The sequence below is a fragment of the Ambystoma mexicanum genome, chromosome 6p (genome assembly GCF_040938575.1).
Source record: "Ambystoma mexicanum isolate Mex_15411 chromosome 6p, UKY_AmexF1_1, whole genome shotgun sequence".
NCBI lineage: Eukaryota > Metazoa > Chordata > Amphibia > Caudata > Ambystomatidae > Ambystoma > Ambystoma mexicanum.
In genome coordinates, this window is record NC_090935.1 from 68,128,871 (window position 1) to 68,146,937 (window position 18,067).

The window sequence follows — 18,067 nt, forward strand, 5'->3', positions numbered from 1 at the left end:
GAACTCACCTGCCAACTCTGAAACTAGAATCCAGTTCACTGTACATAATCCATATTTTATTTAAATGGGTATTATTGAGCCAGAGATGTTCTAACAATACAAAGTAATATAAAACAATAAGAACACCAGAACATCACTAAACATCAATAGAAATGTAAGGCATTGGATGAAAAAGTAGAGAAGGAAAAGGGGAGATAGGAGGAAATGACGGGTCAGGAAGCACACCGAGCAATGCTCCATGACATATATGTTGGCTCACAGACTAAGCTATACAGTTTATTATAGAACACTCCACAGCAACCAGAGGTGATACAGACCACTGTGTTTCAGCTAAACAGTGAAAGTCATAAGACACAGAGAAGGCCACCGGGAAATAAATAAATGGAACAAACAGGTTTTATTCATTTCTGTTTCATTGATGAAGGGTACAGAGGGTCTCCGCACCCCTCTTTAGTAGGGAAACCGAGCCATCTAAGCCTAAACATCTGATTATGTGACTCTGGATAAGCACCTAAATGGATAACTATCAGATTAGCCAAGTTGCTCTTCCATGATGGATCTATCAACACACCTCCCAGAAACAGGCTTGCAGGTACTTAAGGCAGAGGCACGTTTGCAGATGATCCACCATACTATCGTATGGAAATTGACACTGTGCAAACACTCATAAATCATCAGTCAATAATCCAGGTGAATACTGGCATCCCCAGCGCCGATCATTCACACATTTACCCAGCCTATGCGTCGTAACTGACATCAAAACACTCTGTGGTAAATGAATAAAAGGGATTGGATAACAAATGCTGAAAAGGGAATGTAGACTAAAGCTTTGACTATAGTTCCTCGCATCCAGCATCATCCAGTGTCATTCCTAGGTTTAAACTCCTGCCATCCTGAACTTGTTATATCTTGGTGAGGGCTGTAGCATCTCAAAATTGACTTATACATAACACATATTCTACTACCCAACGCTGATAATACCCACCTCCATCAGTTGGAATTGACCAGCTTTTGCAAACACATTTTTGGAGAAACAGCATTATGTATTGCATGTAGTTGGTGTAATGTACAAATCCACCTAACAGTCAATGGAATTCTTTAACTAGGCCACTAAAGTCTTTACACCATCTCTCAGCCCTGACTTATATATTTGATCCCCTATTGAACTATGACTGAAACAACACAGGATGTCTTGCTACCCAAATCATTCTATTGAACCATATTTTACGTGAAGGCAGCAGAGCTGCTGAACCCACTAACATTTAAAATAGCATATTACTGGGGTGACAGGGTGGGGTGGTGCTGTCTGGAAAAACCTGTGCAATAGTACAACATCCAGAAAGCAAACTGAAGCACTCAGTTCTCTCTAGGCCTGAAGCCAAACAGGGTATTTAGAAACCAATCCCGTACCTGACATAGTGGGCAGGTATGATGATATCCCTTGAAGTCTGGAAATCTGACCGATTGTTAATAGCCATTTTTCACTTTGTTTTTTAATCCAAATGTTGTCTAACCAGCATAAAAAAGGAATTTCAGAAATGGAGCATACGCAGAATATATGAACAATACGGGGGAGCGTTATTTTAGTCGCATCTAGACTTTCCGAGCAAGACACAGCTCACAATGACCAATTTCACCATCCTCTAGAGCAGGCGCTCTCTGTTTAACTGGTTGTGAATGGAGGAGCAATGAGAACTCAAAGACACATTATGCTGGCAGGAATCTAGACCACCCCAGGAATGAAAGAATTCACTTTACTACTTAAGTACACCAATTTGACATCCCAATACCTTGAGTGTTCTTGTGCAATATCCATAAGAGGGGCAGTTAAGATCTAGAATTGTTGAAGTAGGCAAACTTCTTAGACACCTAGTTTAAGGCCTTTAATCTCAGAATGACTAGTTATTATTTCCACGTGAGGCAACAAGGAAAGGACAAGCACAAGTGGGGGATAAGAGGAATCCCTTCCACATGCTCCTCTGTGGGTAATGTAACTGGAGAAGGACCCATTTGCAAAAACCGTCATTCTAATGGCACTATATAGGGACCTACAAGCTCCCTGAAGCTTGGACCTACTCCATAACATGGAAACACCTTGAAAATGCACTACCCCCACCCCAACCATGTCCAAAGCATGTTCAATGTCAAGCTCCAAGCACCAAGACGGGCCACTATTCATTTTGCACTCAGCTTTAGTTATGGGTGAGCAGCAGTGGAGATGAAGTTTGACATAGAGCAGAACACTCTTCATGAATCCCATCTTATCTAGTTCAAGTATAGCTGGGAGGATCCCTTAGGACCTTTTTCCCCTAATTCAGCAGATATTTTGCGATAACTATTTACAAGGCTGATACAGTGATCATTATTAGCCCCACACAGCTTGAATCTCATCTTAGATCAGCCTGCACACCCCAAAATCTGAGCATGTGTAGAGGAAGGCTCAAGTTCATATAATGTCAGTGATCTACAAAATGGTATATCACATGATTTGACTGCTCCCTCTAAGCAAGAATGGGGGTATCCAAGGTCAAGCCCTTTACTGATGCACACCGATACAAACCCTTCCTATCTGCAGGATCATACTTAGGGTAAGCTCATAAAGGTGCTCTCTAATCAAATTTCAAAGACTGCTGGGGTAATACAAGCCTCCTCCTGGAACTTTTTATGCTGATTATTCCCAACGTGTGATCCACTTTGAAGAATGTGAATACTATCTCAATATTACAAATGATCCCCTGAATGTGGATACATTGGGCCTCATCACGAGTTGGGCTGTAGACCTTAAATGCAGCTGTAACGGTATGTACTGTAGCCTTTAAGGGCTGGCCCTATCACGAGTTGGGCGCTGAATGGGTTGTTTTACCTCCAGCTTTTTTCTGGAGCTGAAAATTCCTCATGGCCTGATCTCGAGTTGGGCATTAGCCCTTACATGCGGTAGTAAGGCTGTTACTGACACATTTAAGAGTCCAGCCAATCTCGAGTCGAACACGCCGGACCGCCTACCGAAATTGCGCTGAAAATTCCCCATGGACCCAATGGGGAATGGGGACTAACAGCGCTCAACCCGTGATCCGGCAGAGAGGTGGGCACTAACGCTAATAAAGTTGGATGGTTTCCCAGCCGGCATACCACCCAACCCGTGATCCAGCGATCAGTTGGGCGGTATTATAGCCGGGATACCGCCAAACTTGTGATGCGACCCAAAACAGGGTTCCTAATCTGCACTGCTATACCATGATACCCAGTGTGAGGAATTGACATCTGCTTTTTTTTTATTAATTATTACAATTATTCAAGTAATTCCATTAAACGAAGAGAACTCTGCTAATCAGATTCTCCATTCCTAAATCACTATGCCAAAAGCATAGTGATCAATTGTAACCAGCTGCCAAAGTAGGCTGAGCTACAGTGTTTGTTCTCCATTTGCACAGAGCAGGTTAAAGGGTCATACGTGCCCTCTTGACAGCTGCAGTGACAGCCAAGTCTCTACATCACTGGTGCAGCATTTAAGATATGCACCCCTGTTCCAAAAACTACGTAACTATTTATTTATTTATTTTTATTTATTTGCATTTGTATAGCTCACTTGCAGCCCAAGGGCATCGAGGCGCTGTTACAGGAAGATGTTGGATTTAGGATTCAGAGGATATACAGAAAGTATACAGTTGACCAAAAGGTCTCTTGGTTACACAGATGCAGGCAAGGATACACACAATGCATGACATGAGTTATACAGATCCATACTGACGTATGCTGCATTTCATACAAACAGCTTAGTCTTGATGGCTTTGCGGAAGGCTTGGTCCTATAAGACTGCTGTCCTGGTGGCACAGTAAACATAAATATAAGACATACCTGAGTTTAGGGTATGGTAGTTAGCCTCTCTCATAGGTATCCAAGCCAGATCAATTTGACATCACACGTGTTAGCCATGTGAGCTCAGTTCAGCTATGGCAGCATAATGTATATTCTCCTCGGACACGCTGGCCCTTAACATTGCTTGCAGGACTGTAGTCTTAGGGTATTGCCTCACATTGTTCCTTTGTAAGGGCAAGTAATGCCCTGCCGAGCGAGCCAGCCACTCCACAGGAAGCTGTCCTGGAACCAGGAATCAAAGGGCACACCCATTCCCAAAAGGAGTAGCCACACGCCACGTTGCATATCAAAAGGACATTGATTCTATTGAGAAGGGAAGTGGGCAGGGTTAGTGTAGGCAGAGAGAGCTCCTTACAGCTGGGTGAAGCGTCCACTATTTTGTTTCTCTCTGCCTCTATCTTTCCTTCATGGCTCCTCCACTTCCAGTGGCACAAAGCACTTTGGGTGTGATGTCAGAGGGCAACGTCGACTTGTTTCAGGAGCAAGGATTGAACCCCAAAAGCAGGCTAGCTTTAGTCCAATCACCTGGCATTGTTTGCCTTTAAAAGAAGGGGTCACCCTTATTTGAATCATCTCTGTACTTTAAACCTTCAAGAAAATGTTGTTGGACTCTCTTGGGAAAGCATTGTTTTCCAAAGTCCTACAGTTTTGAGCTGCTGCGACTGACCAGGTTGGGGATCAAAGGGGGGAGCACTCACTACTCATCAACCCCTCACTTAAAAAAACAACTGTCACCTGCTGCACCTCACACAGGCTCTTAGTAAAATGCATGGCTTTGCCTCCCATTTCTCACCTCTATGACACATTACTAATGTGTTGACATCTAGGCCTTTTCCCCTCTTTTAAGGAAAGTTGAATCTGGGTGTACTACATTGCCTCTGTGTTTGAAATCTAGGTATTTTTCCCTTGCATTAGCAAAGTTGAATCTGGGTGTACTGCATTGCTGCTGTGTTTGAAATCTAGGCCCCTTTTCCCTCTTTTTAGGAAAGCTGAATCTGGGTGTACTGCATTGCTGCTGTGTTTTGAAATCTAGGCCTCTTTCCCACATTTTAGGAAAGTTGATTCTGGTTTGCTTTGTGATAACTGTAGTACTGCAAACTGTGTCTCATTAGGTTTTCCCCCTCCCTGCTGGGAGTTGCTGCATACTGTTGAGTATTTCACCCTACCCCTTTTGTGTGTTCCCTACTGTGTGAAACCCCACTGCCTCAACTCCTCTGCACATCCTGTGCGGCATTGGCTGAGCGTCCCTGCTCTCTCTGCATTTCATCCTCCTTTGCCTCCTTGCACGCTCTATGGTGCTTTCCGTTTCCCCTTTCTTCTCCAAATGCTACTCTCTCTTCTATCCTGTCCCTCTCACTAAGTCTGGAAGGAAGAGGTTCAAGAGGGATATCCTAGTCTCCAACCCAGGCCTCCATATCGCTGATACCCATATCAGTGCTTCCTCCAGACAGACTCTTACCGACATCCTCTTTGTCATTCCCTCTCCAGATCTATGGACACCTAATATGGTTTCTGCTCTCCCACCTTTTTCCTCCCCTCCAATTAATGGTGGCACTCAGTGGGAGATCCTCTAGGCCCTGTTCTATTCCTCTAAGACCAGCATTAATGTCTATCTGAATGGTCCCGTCTTGTCCAGTTGTCCAGGGCCCTCAGCCCAATCTCCTCCTTTTTGATAGTCGTCTCCCGCGTCTTACCAACTTCATTCCTTCTATTGCTACTTCTACCAGCATGTTAACTGTTATAGTACAAATGAGTACATGAACATTCACCCCTGTATGCCACAGTTAAGCAAAGAATCTGTCACCAACCTCGTCTTCGGACACAGCTTGAAGATGTGAGTGATTCACCTAGCTACTTCTCACCACGCCTGGTAAATCACGAACAGAGTGAAGCGGCCAGGGAAACCCTCAGGGGGTGAAAAAACCCTGTGTTGCTGGGGCATGTTGGATGACCTCGTCTGCACTGGAAGACGGCCATGGAAGGATGTCCTGCTCCGATAATCGCTTGGTCTGTACTGTAATGAAAGGAGCGTGTTAAGGTACAAAGTCTGTTGCATGTTCCATAGGAGAATATGAGAGAAGTTATGGCTTACCCTGGGATTAATAGACCTTGGATAACAATGCCAATGACCTTGATTGTTCCGAGATTAAAGGTAAGGTTAGAGAGAAAGAATCAGAGGGCTTAAACCTAACACATAGCTGCAGCCGTTAACATACCGGGAACGGATTGCCATTCGGCATTACCGAGGCAACATGTGTCTGTTGTCGGCAAAATACAGTGAGGCTTGTTGGGAAACATAATTTGGGTCAATGCCACAACTTCCGTGTGCTGGAGCAAGAGAGAAAATGAGTAACGGGACACACAGGATGAAGGAATATGAATCTAGAGTAAGGTAGGAAGGGGAGAATAGGATTACATACGTTCAAAGCCAGTTGATGGGTCTGGGGAGATCCAAGTCCGATTATGGAAATGGAAGAGAGAAACGGACGTGGGAAATGAGAGGAAGCTTTGAAGAAGAGATAGGAATAGAAAGAGGTCATAAGGCAAGTGAAAGTCACTAAGCTGATCCTACGGTTTGTAAACCTGACAGTACGTGACTCATGGAGTGCAGCCACAATAGGAGTAGCAACGCACAGTTGCTCTGGGCACGGCATCAGAAATAGAGGATCTGGGTGATTGGGAGGAGCACCTTCGAACACTTCCTCCTGGAGGACTGCACTGTGGACTGGATGCCATCTTGAGAGGAGGTAGATATAACCCCATTATGCAGTGCCAGCGAAGCCAGAGGGACCAGGCATGGTGCTGAGACATAACAGTATGCCCCCTCCAAAGGGCAGAGAACCCCAGTTTACCCGGGTCTAAAACATGGAAAAGAACAAACCAACATGGCATGAACTGCTGATGCTGGCTTCCAGGAACTTTCTGCAGGTGAATACCCCTTCCAATCCACCAGGTATTGCAGAACGTCCCTTCTATAGCGAGAATCGCAGATCCCTGCCATCTCATATTCAGGACCAGAATCCGTCATAACTGCAGGGGGCATCCTGGTAACCTTCCGATGAAAACGATTACGTAGATCAGGCTTCAGTTGTGATACATGAAAATTGAGATGGATGCGATTCCAGGATCGCGGGAGCTGTAACTTGAAGGCTGCAGACACTTTGCGAGCCAACACACGAAAAGGGCCAAAGTACTTAGGAGACAGCTTCGATGGAACAAGCCGCCTGGGGAGAAATCTGCTAGACAACCAAACTGAATCAACGATTTGAATAGATGGAGCCGGAGTCCTATGCCTGGCCGCATACTTCTTACTGCGGGTCTGTGCGTCCTGCAAGGCTTTTCAAGCGGTGCAATGCCCCAGCTTTGTTTTTCACCAGTTCGGCGATAGCAGGAAACAAAGAGGCTTGTGGAGCAAGAGTGGGAAACACAGAGAGATGATATCCATACGTGCATAAAAAGGGAGTAGCTTTGGTGGCGGAATGAGTAGCGCTGTTATAAGCAAATTCTGCCATGGGCAAACATTTTTCCCAGTTAACCTGAGCGGAGGATATGTAGCAATGTAGATACCCTTCCAGGGTTTGATTTAAGCATTCAATTTGCTTGTTCATCTGCAGGTGGTAACCCGAATTTAGGACACGGGAGATCCCCAGGATGTTACACAATTGCTTCCAGTATTGGGAAGTATATTGCAGAGCAACTTAGAGCAATTTTGCCCTGACTGTACCTCCCTCTTCCTTCCCCCTGGCACTTCTCATCTCCCTCCCCCATGCACTTACACGATCTGAATGACACAAGGCCTAGTAAGATTGTGTGGTTGTCCTCTCTCTGTCTGCCCTACCTTTTCTTGTCACACCTTGAAACATTTGTGTACAGTGTGAGAAACCTGGAGTTGTCTCACTTGCTAGTCCCCAGGGATCTGTCATCCAAGTGGCCAGGACACGGCCATCGCTATTGGATTCAGTTCATGGGGGTGGACAAGTGCGGGAGGATCACCTGAATGGGGGGTCCCCGGGGAGTGGAAATGGGACACCGTCGGGTGAGACACGGTATCCCCCTTCTTATAACACCCTTTCCCCATCCTACCATGTAGGATACTCAGAAACCCTACCCCACCCCTTTTCCGACAGGAACACTTTCTCACACCACGAAAGACAACGGACTAACACTGGTGCCGTTTACTTGACATGCCCCAACACAATGCTCAGGCAAAGTCAGGCAATTGATCAGAACCACGCATACCTGATGGCCCTTTCCGCTCCCCACAGGGATAAAAGGTGGAGCACGAGAGGACACTACGAGCAAGGCAGACAGCACAACGAGTTAGCTATTCCAGGACGGCAGCGCAAGAGGAGGAGAAAAGCGGTGAAAGCAGAAGCAGCTGGACCACTCTTCTTCAAATCAGAGGTACTGTTTAGGCTTGGGGTACTTATGATATGATATGGTATTTGTAACGCCTTTTAGCCGTGCTCTTCTCAGTCGAGAATTGCATTGGCTTATTGGCTTACCTTTTAGAGTTGGTTTCAATTCTCTTCTCACAAGCTTAACAGCTTGTGACCCTACAAGTGATTTTTCTAACAAACTCTCTGCACTTGATCCAAAAAGTGCAACAGATCCATAGACTGTCCCAAATGACTTTGGCTGTCCTGACTCCCTGAAGAGTCTTCTAGGCCATTGAATTTGATACTGTTTTTCCTTCATAGGTGGTAGCTTGTTATGGACTTTTACTGCTGGGAAAGGTCTATCTATATTTCATTGGAAGATTTAGTTGTCCACACATATACTGAGGAACTGTCTAGCCATTTTCATTCCCTAACCTTTCCTTTCTGCAACCTCAGAATCTACAAAATATACTAGTGAGCTATATAAATGCCATTACTGTCCTTGTGATTAGTCACCTCAGGGTGTAGAAATTGTGTAAGAAGCCTATCCAAAGATTATCCACTAACCTGTTTTGATTCTGGAAAATAATTTTAAAGTGTATTTGCATTTTTACAAAAAATTGCCTTTTTAAAGAATGCTTATTTAAAAATTGATGTTCAATAAATATTTATAACAGAAACCTTGATTGTAAGTGTAACTTGGCTACTTGTATTTACAGAATTCATGTGTACAGCTCTACAGCTCACATTTACCCCTCTTGAGATAGGCATGGCTGCTCAGTCACACCACCAACTTGTGTAGTACAGAACTATACCAAAAGGCAGGTTACCTAATACCAAACAGATAAGTGTTTTGTAGTCTCACACAGTGTGACTTCATCAATTCTTACCTAACACTCAATGGTACAAATAATCTCCTAAATGTTTAGAAGTGGATACATTCCAGTTATCTTTGAATCTTTCACTTGGTCACCTTCACTTGCATCATAAATAACCTGTCCTCGCCATCAGACCACTCTAAAAGAAAATGCCACTTTCTACGCCATGTAATCACAAATCCCTATCCTTTGAATAATTAATAATTAAGTTAATAATTGAATCTATTATTGCAACATGGTATCTTCTGAAAAGACCTTATACAATCCAACTCATTGGGAAAAGCGTTGCCACTTTATATTGGTACTATAACAATCTAAGAGATCACTCCAGCCCTCAAAATACTTTATTAGCTTGACATATCAGAAAAAATATCACAGCCAACAGACTAAAGCTAACCACATTCGACCAAAAAAGCCACATCTGGATTAGAAAATCCCCTTAACATTTGCCTATCTGACTATCCATTTGAGTAATGACACTATAACTAATAACGTCCTATTTATCAAATGCACACTATTTAAGGAATTGCTCAGCAGGCAATATTTCTTTGTCATGATGAATACGCAATATGTTTTTGATTTGTGTTGCGTACCCCTCTAAACCTCACCTAACCCCATTCATTTCATTTCCACCATGCATATAGAGGGTCTCATCAGGCAAACCCCTAATTATTGTGGTCTGGGCTTGCTAGGGGAGTTTTCCTAAAGGCCACTGTTCGGTAAGACTTTATAAAACTAACCCAATGATTTTTAGATCCCCAACTCTTAGTATCAGTCTGTACTACTGATGGAACCTTGGTAGAGTGGCAGAGCCGTCAGGCCTATCATAAGAGGAAGATGTGAGCTGTAGGTAAGTACACTGAACCCAGTTAGTAATACAAATCAAAGAAACAACATAAATGTATATTAAAATAAATATTTATTATATTTACAGAAAATATGCTTTTAAATACATAGTACTTTGAGCCAAAACACAACTTAATTGTAGATAGTAGCAGTAGTAGTAGAAATCTTTATTTTGGGGATAACACATCATAAAAGAACACAAGACAAAATAAAAATCAGACAGTCTTTCATCAAATTACAAAACATCATAAATAGCATAGTAACATTAAAAAAGGTAAAAACATTTCCTAAAAGCATGATTAAAAAAGGTTACAATTGCCTTAACTTCTACTACAAGGGTGCAACTTTTCAATCTTTTTCCAACGCAGTAAAAGGGGATTTTCCACCAAGACGAGACCAAATTGGTTTCAACCAACGGGATCGCTCCATTGCATAGACAGGGAAGAAACAAAAGAAGTGTTTTTCATTCTCAAGTGGGGTCAAACAACAGGGACACCTGGCAAGCAGATCCTCCCCCATTTTCAGGTGTGGATGCAAGTGGCAAAATACCCAACCTGAATTTTACAAATATAGTTTTCACTTTTAAGTTCAAGTGGAAATCCAAATACTGTTCAAATCCCCAAGACTTTTAAATTGAGAGTTAAGTGACCGCCCGCTTGCTCTCAAGATAGGAGTCCATCATCCTCCCCCAGGCCCAATGATTAAACAAGGCCTTAACAGAGCCTTTATATCCCTAACCCATTTTAGAAGGATTTAACAATAGGTCTTCAAGGCCAATATTAAGAAGCATAGTTCGGCTCTCAAGATGGCCGTCGGCTTAGAGTGACCGCGCTGACCGAGCTCCCTGTACCCCGAAGGCAAAGAGGTGCCCACCACCCCGCCAGTGGGATATGTCACACTAAAAGTGCCCCCCGTGTGAGTGATTGGGGGAGCTGGAGGTGGCGAGTGCCGGCAAGCCGTATTCAGAAGCTCGAAAAGAGTCGGCCGGCGGTCGCCGGTGCTCGAGACTCCCTGAGCCCGATCCTCAGGAGAGAAGCGGACTCCCGGAATCCGATCCCCTGTAGCAGAGGAGGAGCTGTCGGAGCAGACCCCTTCCCGGTGGGAGACTTGCGGGGGGCTGCCCCTGAGGAAGCGGCAAGCCCAGTGGGGTCAGCTGCGGCTGAGGAGCATGACCGCGGGAGCCGCAGAGAGGCCGCGGAGGAGCTGGAGCTGCGTCATTGCGCTGTCCCTTGGCTGGGGTCTCAGGGACGGCAGAGCGGAATCCGCGGGTCGGCCCTGCTGGCGAGGGGGCTATTGGTTCCGCGCGCTGCTCCCTGCAGTGTCTCGGGGGACCCCGGCGAGACTTTTGTGGAGTGGGGGCCTGGGCCCAGCCCCCGGCCGCCCGGGAACGAACCGTCCCCAGATCAGACAGCGCCGGAGAGGGGAAAGAAGAATCTGGCGGAGGGCGGTGAGTGCGGCCATTTGCGGCTCCCCCAGGGGAGGAGGTGAAAATATGGAGGCCACTGTCACGCCAGGGAGAGCGTCGACCTTGGGGGTGGTCTGGCGGGCCCGAGTGCTGAACTGGCTCTGTAGGGGTAGAGCCCCTCAGAATTCAAGCAGTAAGCTGTGTAGAGGGACAGGGGCACTTGGAATACTGGAAGCAGGCAGTTTGTTTTTGACCACCAGAGAGGCCAGACCTGGAGTGGAAGGACTCGGGCAATGGACCCCGGGCAGTGGAGTCTAGAAGGTTACCCCAGCGGGAAAAGGAACCGCAGGAAAACGGGAGGCTTGGCCCCTACGGTGGTGGCCTTCCTTAAGCGCATCCTGGGACAGGGGCCAAGGAGACAGGGAGAGGGTGCAGGGGGCCATGACTACAAAAGCCAAGGGTAAAGGTGGACGTGCCCCCCAGAATACGAGCGATATGTCCGGCGCCCTCTGTTGTTTATGGGCCCCGCAGGACACTAGAGCAGGAACGAAAAATGACCAAGAACGGGCAAGGGTCCCCACTCCATCGGAGGCTGAGCGGGCGTCTGCTTTGATGTCAAAACAGGACTTCTTGGGCGAGATACACAATGTGCAGGTCAACCTCGCTAGAACGTTCCAGGACCAATTTCAGCTCATGAGAGCAGATTTGAATGAGGCTCTAGGAGAGATCCGGCAAGAAATAAGACAGTTGGGTGAAAGAACCGATTTGCTGGAGAAAGGTCTACAGGATGTTGATAAAGATGCTACCGCCAACAGTGAAGCTATCGAAAGACTAGATATCGCCACTCGGAATCTGGAGGTACAGGTTGAACATTTGGAAAATAGGTCTCGTAGGATTAATATCAGGGTGAAGCTGTTGCCGGAATCGGTTACAGATAAGGACCTAAAAGGAGTGATCCAGGCTATCTTTGCGGCCATTCTGGGTATTGACTACCTGGAACAGGTCGAGCTGGACCGGTTCCACAGGGTGGGGAGTGTTCCGAAAGGAGCAGCGCCAAGGCCTAGGGATGTGGTGGCAGCCTTTGCCAGCTACGCTCAGAAAGAGGCTGTCCTTCGCCGCGCCAGAGAGAACCGATAACATACCAGGGCCGGCAGATAGCGCTTCATCAGGATTTGGCGAGCAGCACATTAGTAAAAAGGAAACTGATGGGGCCCGTCCTGAAGGTACTCAGTGATAAAGGCATTAGATACAATTGAACCTTGGCCTTATGTCGGCCTTGTGTTTGAATGGGAGGGAATGTTAAAGCGCATTACAACGGTACAGGAAGGAGCCGATCTTCTGCAGGTCGACCTGGAGGGTATCCCCGACCGTTGCTCCCCTCATGCAAACAAGCCTAGGCCTAGGTTGAGGCCTTGGGAATGGTCTACAGAGGGGGAAAAAAAAAAACGGCCTCAGAAGGGAGCTCAGTTACATCTCTCAGGGATGACCGGGGAAGTGGAGTTTGGCACGCAGGAGGGGTCCTGAACGCCAGGCGTGATAGGGGTGGTGGGCCTCGTAATGGTTCAATGGAAAGGGAGGGGGGAGAGGCGATTAGTGGTGATCAGACCATCTTGGGACAAATAAGGGCAGAATTGTCCATGGGGGTTGGGGAGGGGATGGAGGGGGGAGGTGGTGTCGAAGGACTCACCCTAAATTTGCGTTGAAGGGTGGGGAGGGAGGTGGGGAGGGAACCACAGCGCTCATTGAGAAGGGACAAGCCTGGGAGAATGGCAAGACAGTGATGAGGAGGGGAGAAAGAGAGGTCAGTCTCCTGTGCCAGCTGCGGGAGAAGTGGGGAGGAGTGCTGACGGCCGTTTTCCGGGTAAGGCGAGTGTTGAGCGGAGGAAGGGGCCAGAGACCTCTTTGGGGCCTTCAGGTGGCTAACACATAACGTGAGGGGGCTGAACCCCCCCCCATAAACGGAAAAAACTGGAGCAATTTACTAGATCCCATAAGCCAGATATGCTGGCACTGCAGGAGACCCACATGCGCCGACAGGACCAGGGCCGCCTGCGTTTGAAAGGCTTCCCGCAATTATTGTTTGCATCAGGCCCAACAAAAAAAGGGGGGGTAGCCCTGGCCTTCGGGAGAGGGATTAACTTTAGACCCCAGGATATCCTTAGGGACAGGGATGGGAGGTATATTATGGTTAGGGGGGGAGATACAAGGCATGTGCTATACCATCGCTTCAGTGTACGGCCCCAATGCAGGTCAGGATCAGTTCCTGCAGGAAACTCTGAGTACCCTGGAGGACTTTGCGAGAGGGCAAGTGATATTGATGGGAGACTTCAACCTTGCTTGGGATAGAGGGCGGGACAGATCGCGGCGGGAGAATGTGGGAGGTGGCGCGATGGCGTCTCCCCAATTAAAGGAGAGATGGGAGGAGGCCGGGTTAAGAGATGTTTGGCGAGCTCTCAGGGGGAAGAGGAGGGGTTTACCTTCCTTTCTGACGTCCACAAAACCCAGTCACGTATTGATTACATTTGGGTATCTGCCAGCTTGTTGGGAAAAGTGGAGGCCGTGGAGGTGGGCCCATTGGGGATAGCTGACCACAAGGTAGTGCTGATGACCATGCATCTCGGGGGGCGGCGGCCGGGGGTCAGGAGTTGGAAGTTTCCGGGGGAACTCTTGAGGGATCACGTGTTGAGGGAGGAGATCGGGGGCAGGATCCAGGATTTCTTTGTGAGAAACAATGGCTCGGATACCAGTCAGAGTACGAGGTGGGACGCCTTCAAGGCGACCTTAAGGGGGGAGCTCATCGCTTTGAAGGCGGAGAGAAACAGGCAGTTGAGGGGGTTGGAGTCTCAATTGGAAAGGGAGGTTGAGTTGGCCAGAGCAGGGGTACAAGAGAACCCCACGAGAAAGACCAATAGGGAGTATAGGCTGGTGGAGGGACAGTTGGGGATCCTAAGGACTAAAAAAGCGGAAGACGCTATGTTGAGGGTGCGGCAAGGATTCTACGCCAAGGCTAATAAAGCGGGCTCCCTTTTGGCCCGCCTTCTGAGGGGGCAGTAGGAGCAGAAGGTTATATCGGCAATCAAAGATGTCGAAGGTAGGAGGCTTACGAGGGCTGAGGAGATGCGGGAGATGCTAGTGGAGTTTTATGAGGCGTTGACTCTTCACAGGCCCCGCACCCTCAGCCGCAGAAAGAGTTCCTGGAGAACATGCTCCTCCCACACCTATCTGAGGAGGAGGGTGAAGAACTGGGCCCTCCCATTTCTGAGGACGAAGTGCGGTCCGTTATCGCGTCTCTTCCGCTCAATAAGGCCCCCGGGCCCGATGGCTTCCCGGCCTCCTTTTATAAAACGTATTCTCACCAGCTGGTTCCGCATTTAACAGAACTATTCAACACGTTTCGTGGTGAAGTCGGGATCACCCCTACAATGGAGGAGTCCAAAATCTCCCTTATACATAAAGTGGGGAAAGACCCGGAGGACTGCACCTCCTACCGCCCAATCGCTCTTATCAACACCGAGGCAAAAATGTTCACTAAGATATTAGCGAAGCGCCTGGAAAAGCATTTGCCTTCCCTTATCCACCAGGACCAGGCAGGATTTGTGCTGGGAAGGCAAACTACCGATAACATTAGGAGGCCCACCTGCTGGAGAAATCCCGTAAAATGAACACTCCGGCGATCCTGTTGGCACTTGACGCAGAAAAAGCGTTCGATCGGGTGGAGTGGTTGTTCCTATTTCAGGTGATGGCGAAAAAAATACCACCTCGTGTATCTTGGTGAACTGGGCCATTTCGGTTACGGCGGGGGACAAAACAAGGGTGTCCCCTCTCTCCGTTGCTTTACGCAATATACCTGGAACCGCTTCTTCAGGCAATAAGAGAGGCGGACGACATTAGGGGGATACAGTTCGGGGGGGGCCCAGCATAAGGTAGCAGCGTTTGTAGACGATATGTTACTCTCGCTAACAAATCCAAAGGGGTCCATTAAGGCCAGCATAGAACTACTTGCCAAATTTGGGGAGGTGTCTGGGCTGCGTGTCAACCTACAGAGGTCCGAACTATTGAACCCGTCATTGGGGGAGGGGGAAGTGGAAGAGACGAGGGCGCTCTCTCCGTATAAGTGGAGTCTGGCTGGACTTTGTTATTTGGGGGTCAGGATAACGCCTTCGCTATCGGGCTGGGTTTGGGCAAACTATAAGCCCAATAAAGGATTTGAGAAAATGGGGGGCCCGGAAGATCGCCCGATCAAGGACTTTGTCTGGGAGGGCAAGAGGTTACGCCTGTCCAAACACTTACTAACTGCCTCTAGAGGGAGGGGGGGCTGGCTTTCCCCGATTTTCACCGCTATTACGAGGCCGCGCAGCTCAGAGTGATCAGGGAATGGTTCTTGGCGGAATATCTCAAACACTGGGTAAAAATGGACAGAGCTGTTGCTCCGCGCCATTTGGGAGAAGTGTTGTGGCTCCCACGGAGATTGAGACCACCCCACCTTTACTTAAGCGCAATCATGAAGGGAATGGTGGATAACTGGGATAGGGCAGTGGTTAGGAGAGGAATCACGACCCTCACCTCTCCGTTTACCCCGATCTTTAAAAATGGTTACTTTACCCCAGGTCTAGAGGAAGGGGCGTTTTGGAAATGGGAGACTGGGGGTTATAGTACCCTGAGGGACATGTTCAGTGGGACTGGAGTTAAAACGTTCGAGGAATGTAAGTGGAATTCGGGATAGGAGAGCAGGAGAGACACCGATATTTCCAGATCAGGCACTGGGTAATGTCTGCAGAGGTAAGAAAGGCTGCGACCCGGGATTTGACTCAATTTGAAAGATTCCTTCTTACTCACGATGGACCTAAGGGGTTAATATCCGACCTCTATAAGCAGCTAGAGCTTACCGGCTCGCACCCTTCCTGGGCATATAAGAGGAACTGGGAACAGCAATCAGGAGTCAGTTTAGGGTTTGAGGGTTTGGAGAGGTTGTGGAGACAGATCCCGAAACTGGCAAAAGCGGTGCAACTACAAGAGGCATGATATAAGTATATATACAGTTGGCATTATACCCCGGCCCACCTGCACGGGATCTATCCGGCTACATCAGTGGAGTGCTGGAGAAGGTGTGGGGAGAGGGTACTGCTGCACACATATGGTGGGATTGTCCAATGCTCCAGCCTTTCTGAAGCGATCTCTTGATTTGGCATTCTTCATTTTGGAGTATTTGTACTATTGCTATTCAGCTTAATACTGTGATCAGCTCACATCCCACCTGGAGATATAGGCTGACATCAGACTGCGCTACAGCACACAGAGAAGGAGGCATACCTTTGAACTGTACCTGTTTCACCTGTATGACTGGGATCACTGATAAATTACTGGCAGCGTGGGTCAGGCTAGGTGGTTTAGCTCCTACTTATGTATGTACTCCTGTAGAGCAAGAGTCATTTTTACACAGGTCGCTAAGATAGGTTACTTATTACCATCTTGCTCTCTGAGAGTATTGCCCCCAGCGCTACTTGTGAATCATCCATCTGTAGAATAAAAGTAGGTTTTAAAAAGGGCTGGCTTAGGAAATGCCTTGGCACCTTAAATGCCTCCTGAAGCAGTTAGGCATCCTGTGATGTTTGAGAATCCGTGGATGAAACACTGAAACCAGACAACTAAAACAACTAAACCTAAACAAGTTTCTTCTTGTTTGTAGGCAGTTGGACGTTTTGCAATGCTTCTTCTTTCCATTCTTACAGCTGAACAAGACTTTTACCCTCATGATAACACATATATTTGATGCATGATTGGGTCATGTGGGAGCAAAAGGGCCACTTTCCCCAGGAGTCGCATCACCAGATAGAGATGTCTCATCTGTTTGCTCAAGGATTGATCATGGATTATAAAAGCACTTTAGTAAGCACCTGCATATGCATGATGGGTTGTAAGACATGGCCTAGTAATCTCCGCCAAGTGGGTGGCACTCCAAAGGTAGACAAAATGTTATCAAAGATAATTGGAAGAGCCCATCTTGCATGGCCAGTGCCATTTCTTTCTTATCTTCTCGAGCCACAGGGATTTTCCAATCAGCCTTGGTCAGATAACATTTTTATATTTTAGATGGATTTAGTGGTTCTCTCAATTTGATTCTTGGCTTTGGGTGAATAACAACTCAAACCTTTGTCTGACTTCCCAACTAATACAATAGGAAAGGCACACTGGATGCTGGTGGGTTCAAGGACTTTTAATTACATGCTGTTGAACCTTCCAGAAGATCTAATTCCAACAGACGATTAGCAGAAGCCACATGGATTTTTTTAGCAGGTTATGGATGGAATTCAACAACTCCTTTTTCTGACAACATGCCTTGGAAGGGTCTCAGGAATCCTTGAAAGATTTGGGGATGGAACGGTTATAGTCCCACTAAGATCAGTCTGTGGGTCAGTGGTCTGATCAATTCTTCTAGACCCTCACATTTAGTGTACCCTCCAAGGTAGGATCATCTGAGACTGTCCATTTTATCACCTTTGAAGAGGCCTGTCCATGCCACGGATCCAGTGCAATTGTCTCTGAGTTAGGGAGTCAGCCAACATTGTTTCACACATTTACTTTTTGTAGCTAAACTTGGTGAATGTTAAGCCGCTTCTGCTTGTCTTTGGCCTGTCAGCTATGTGTGGTGCACTATATGAGGCTAGGGATAATGCTGAGGTCTC

General features: G+C 47.2%; 1 protein-coding gene across 6 annotated transcripts in view; it reads right to left on the reverse strand.

Annotated features, from left to right (window-relative positions):
- Window positions 1–18,067, reverse strand: part of LOC138511221 (long-chain-fatty-acid--CoA ligase ACSBG2-like) — a 379,274-nt gene that overhangs the window by 59,233 nt on the left and 301,974 nt on the right. The gene's annotated exons all lie outside the window — the stretch shown is intronic.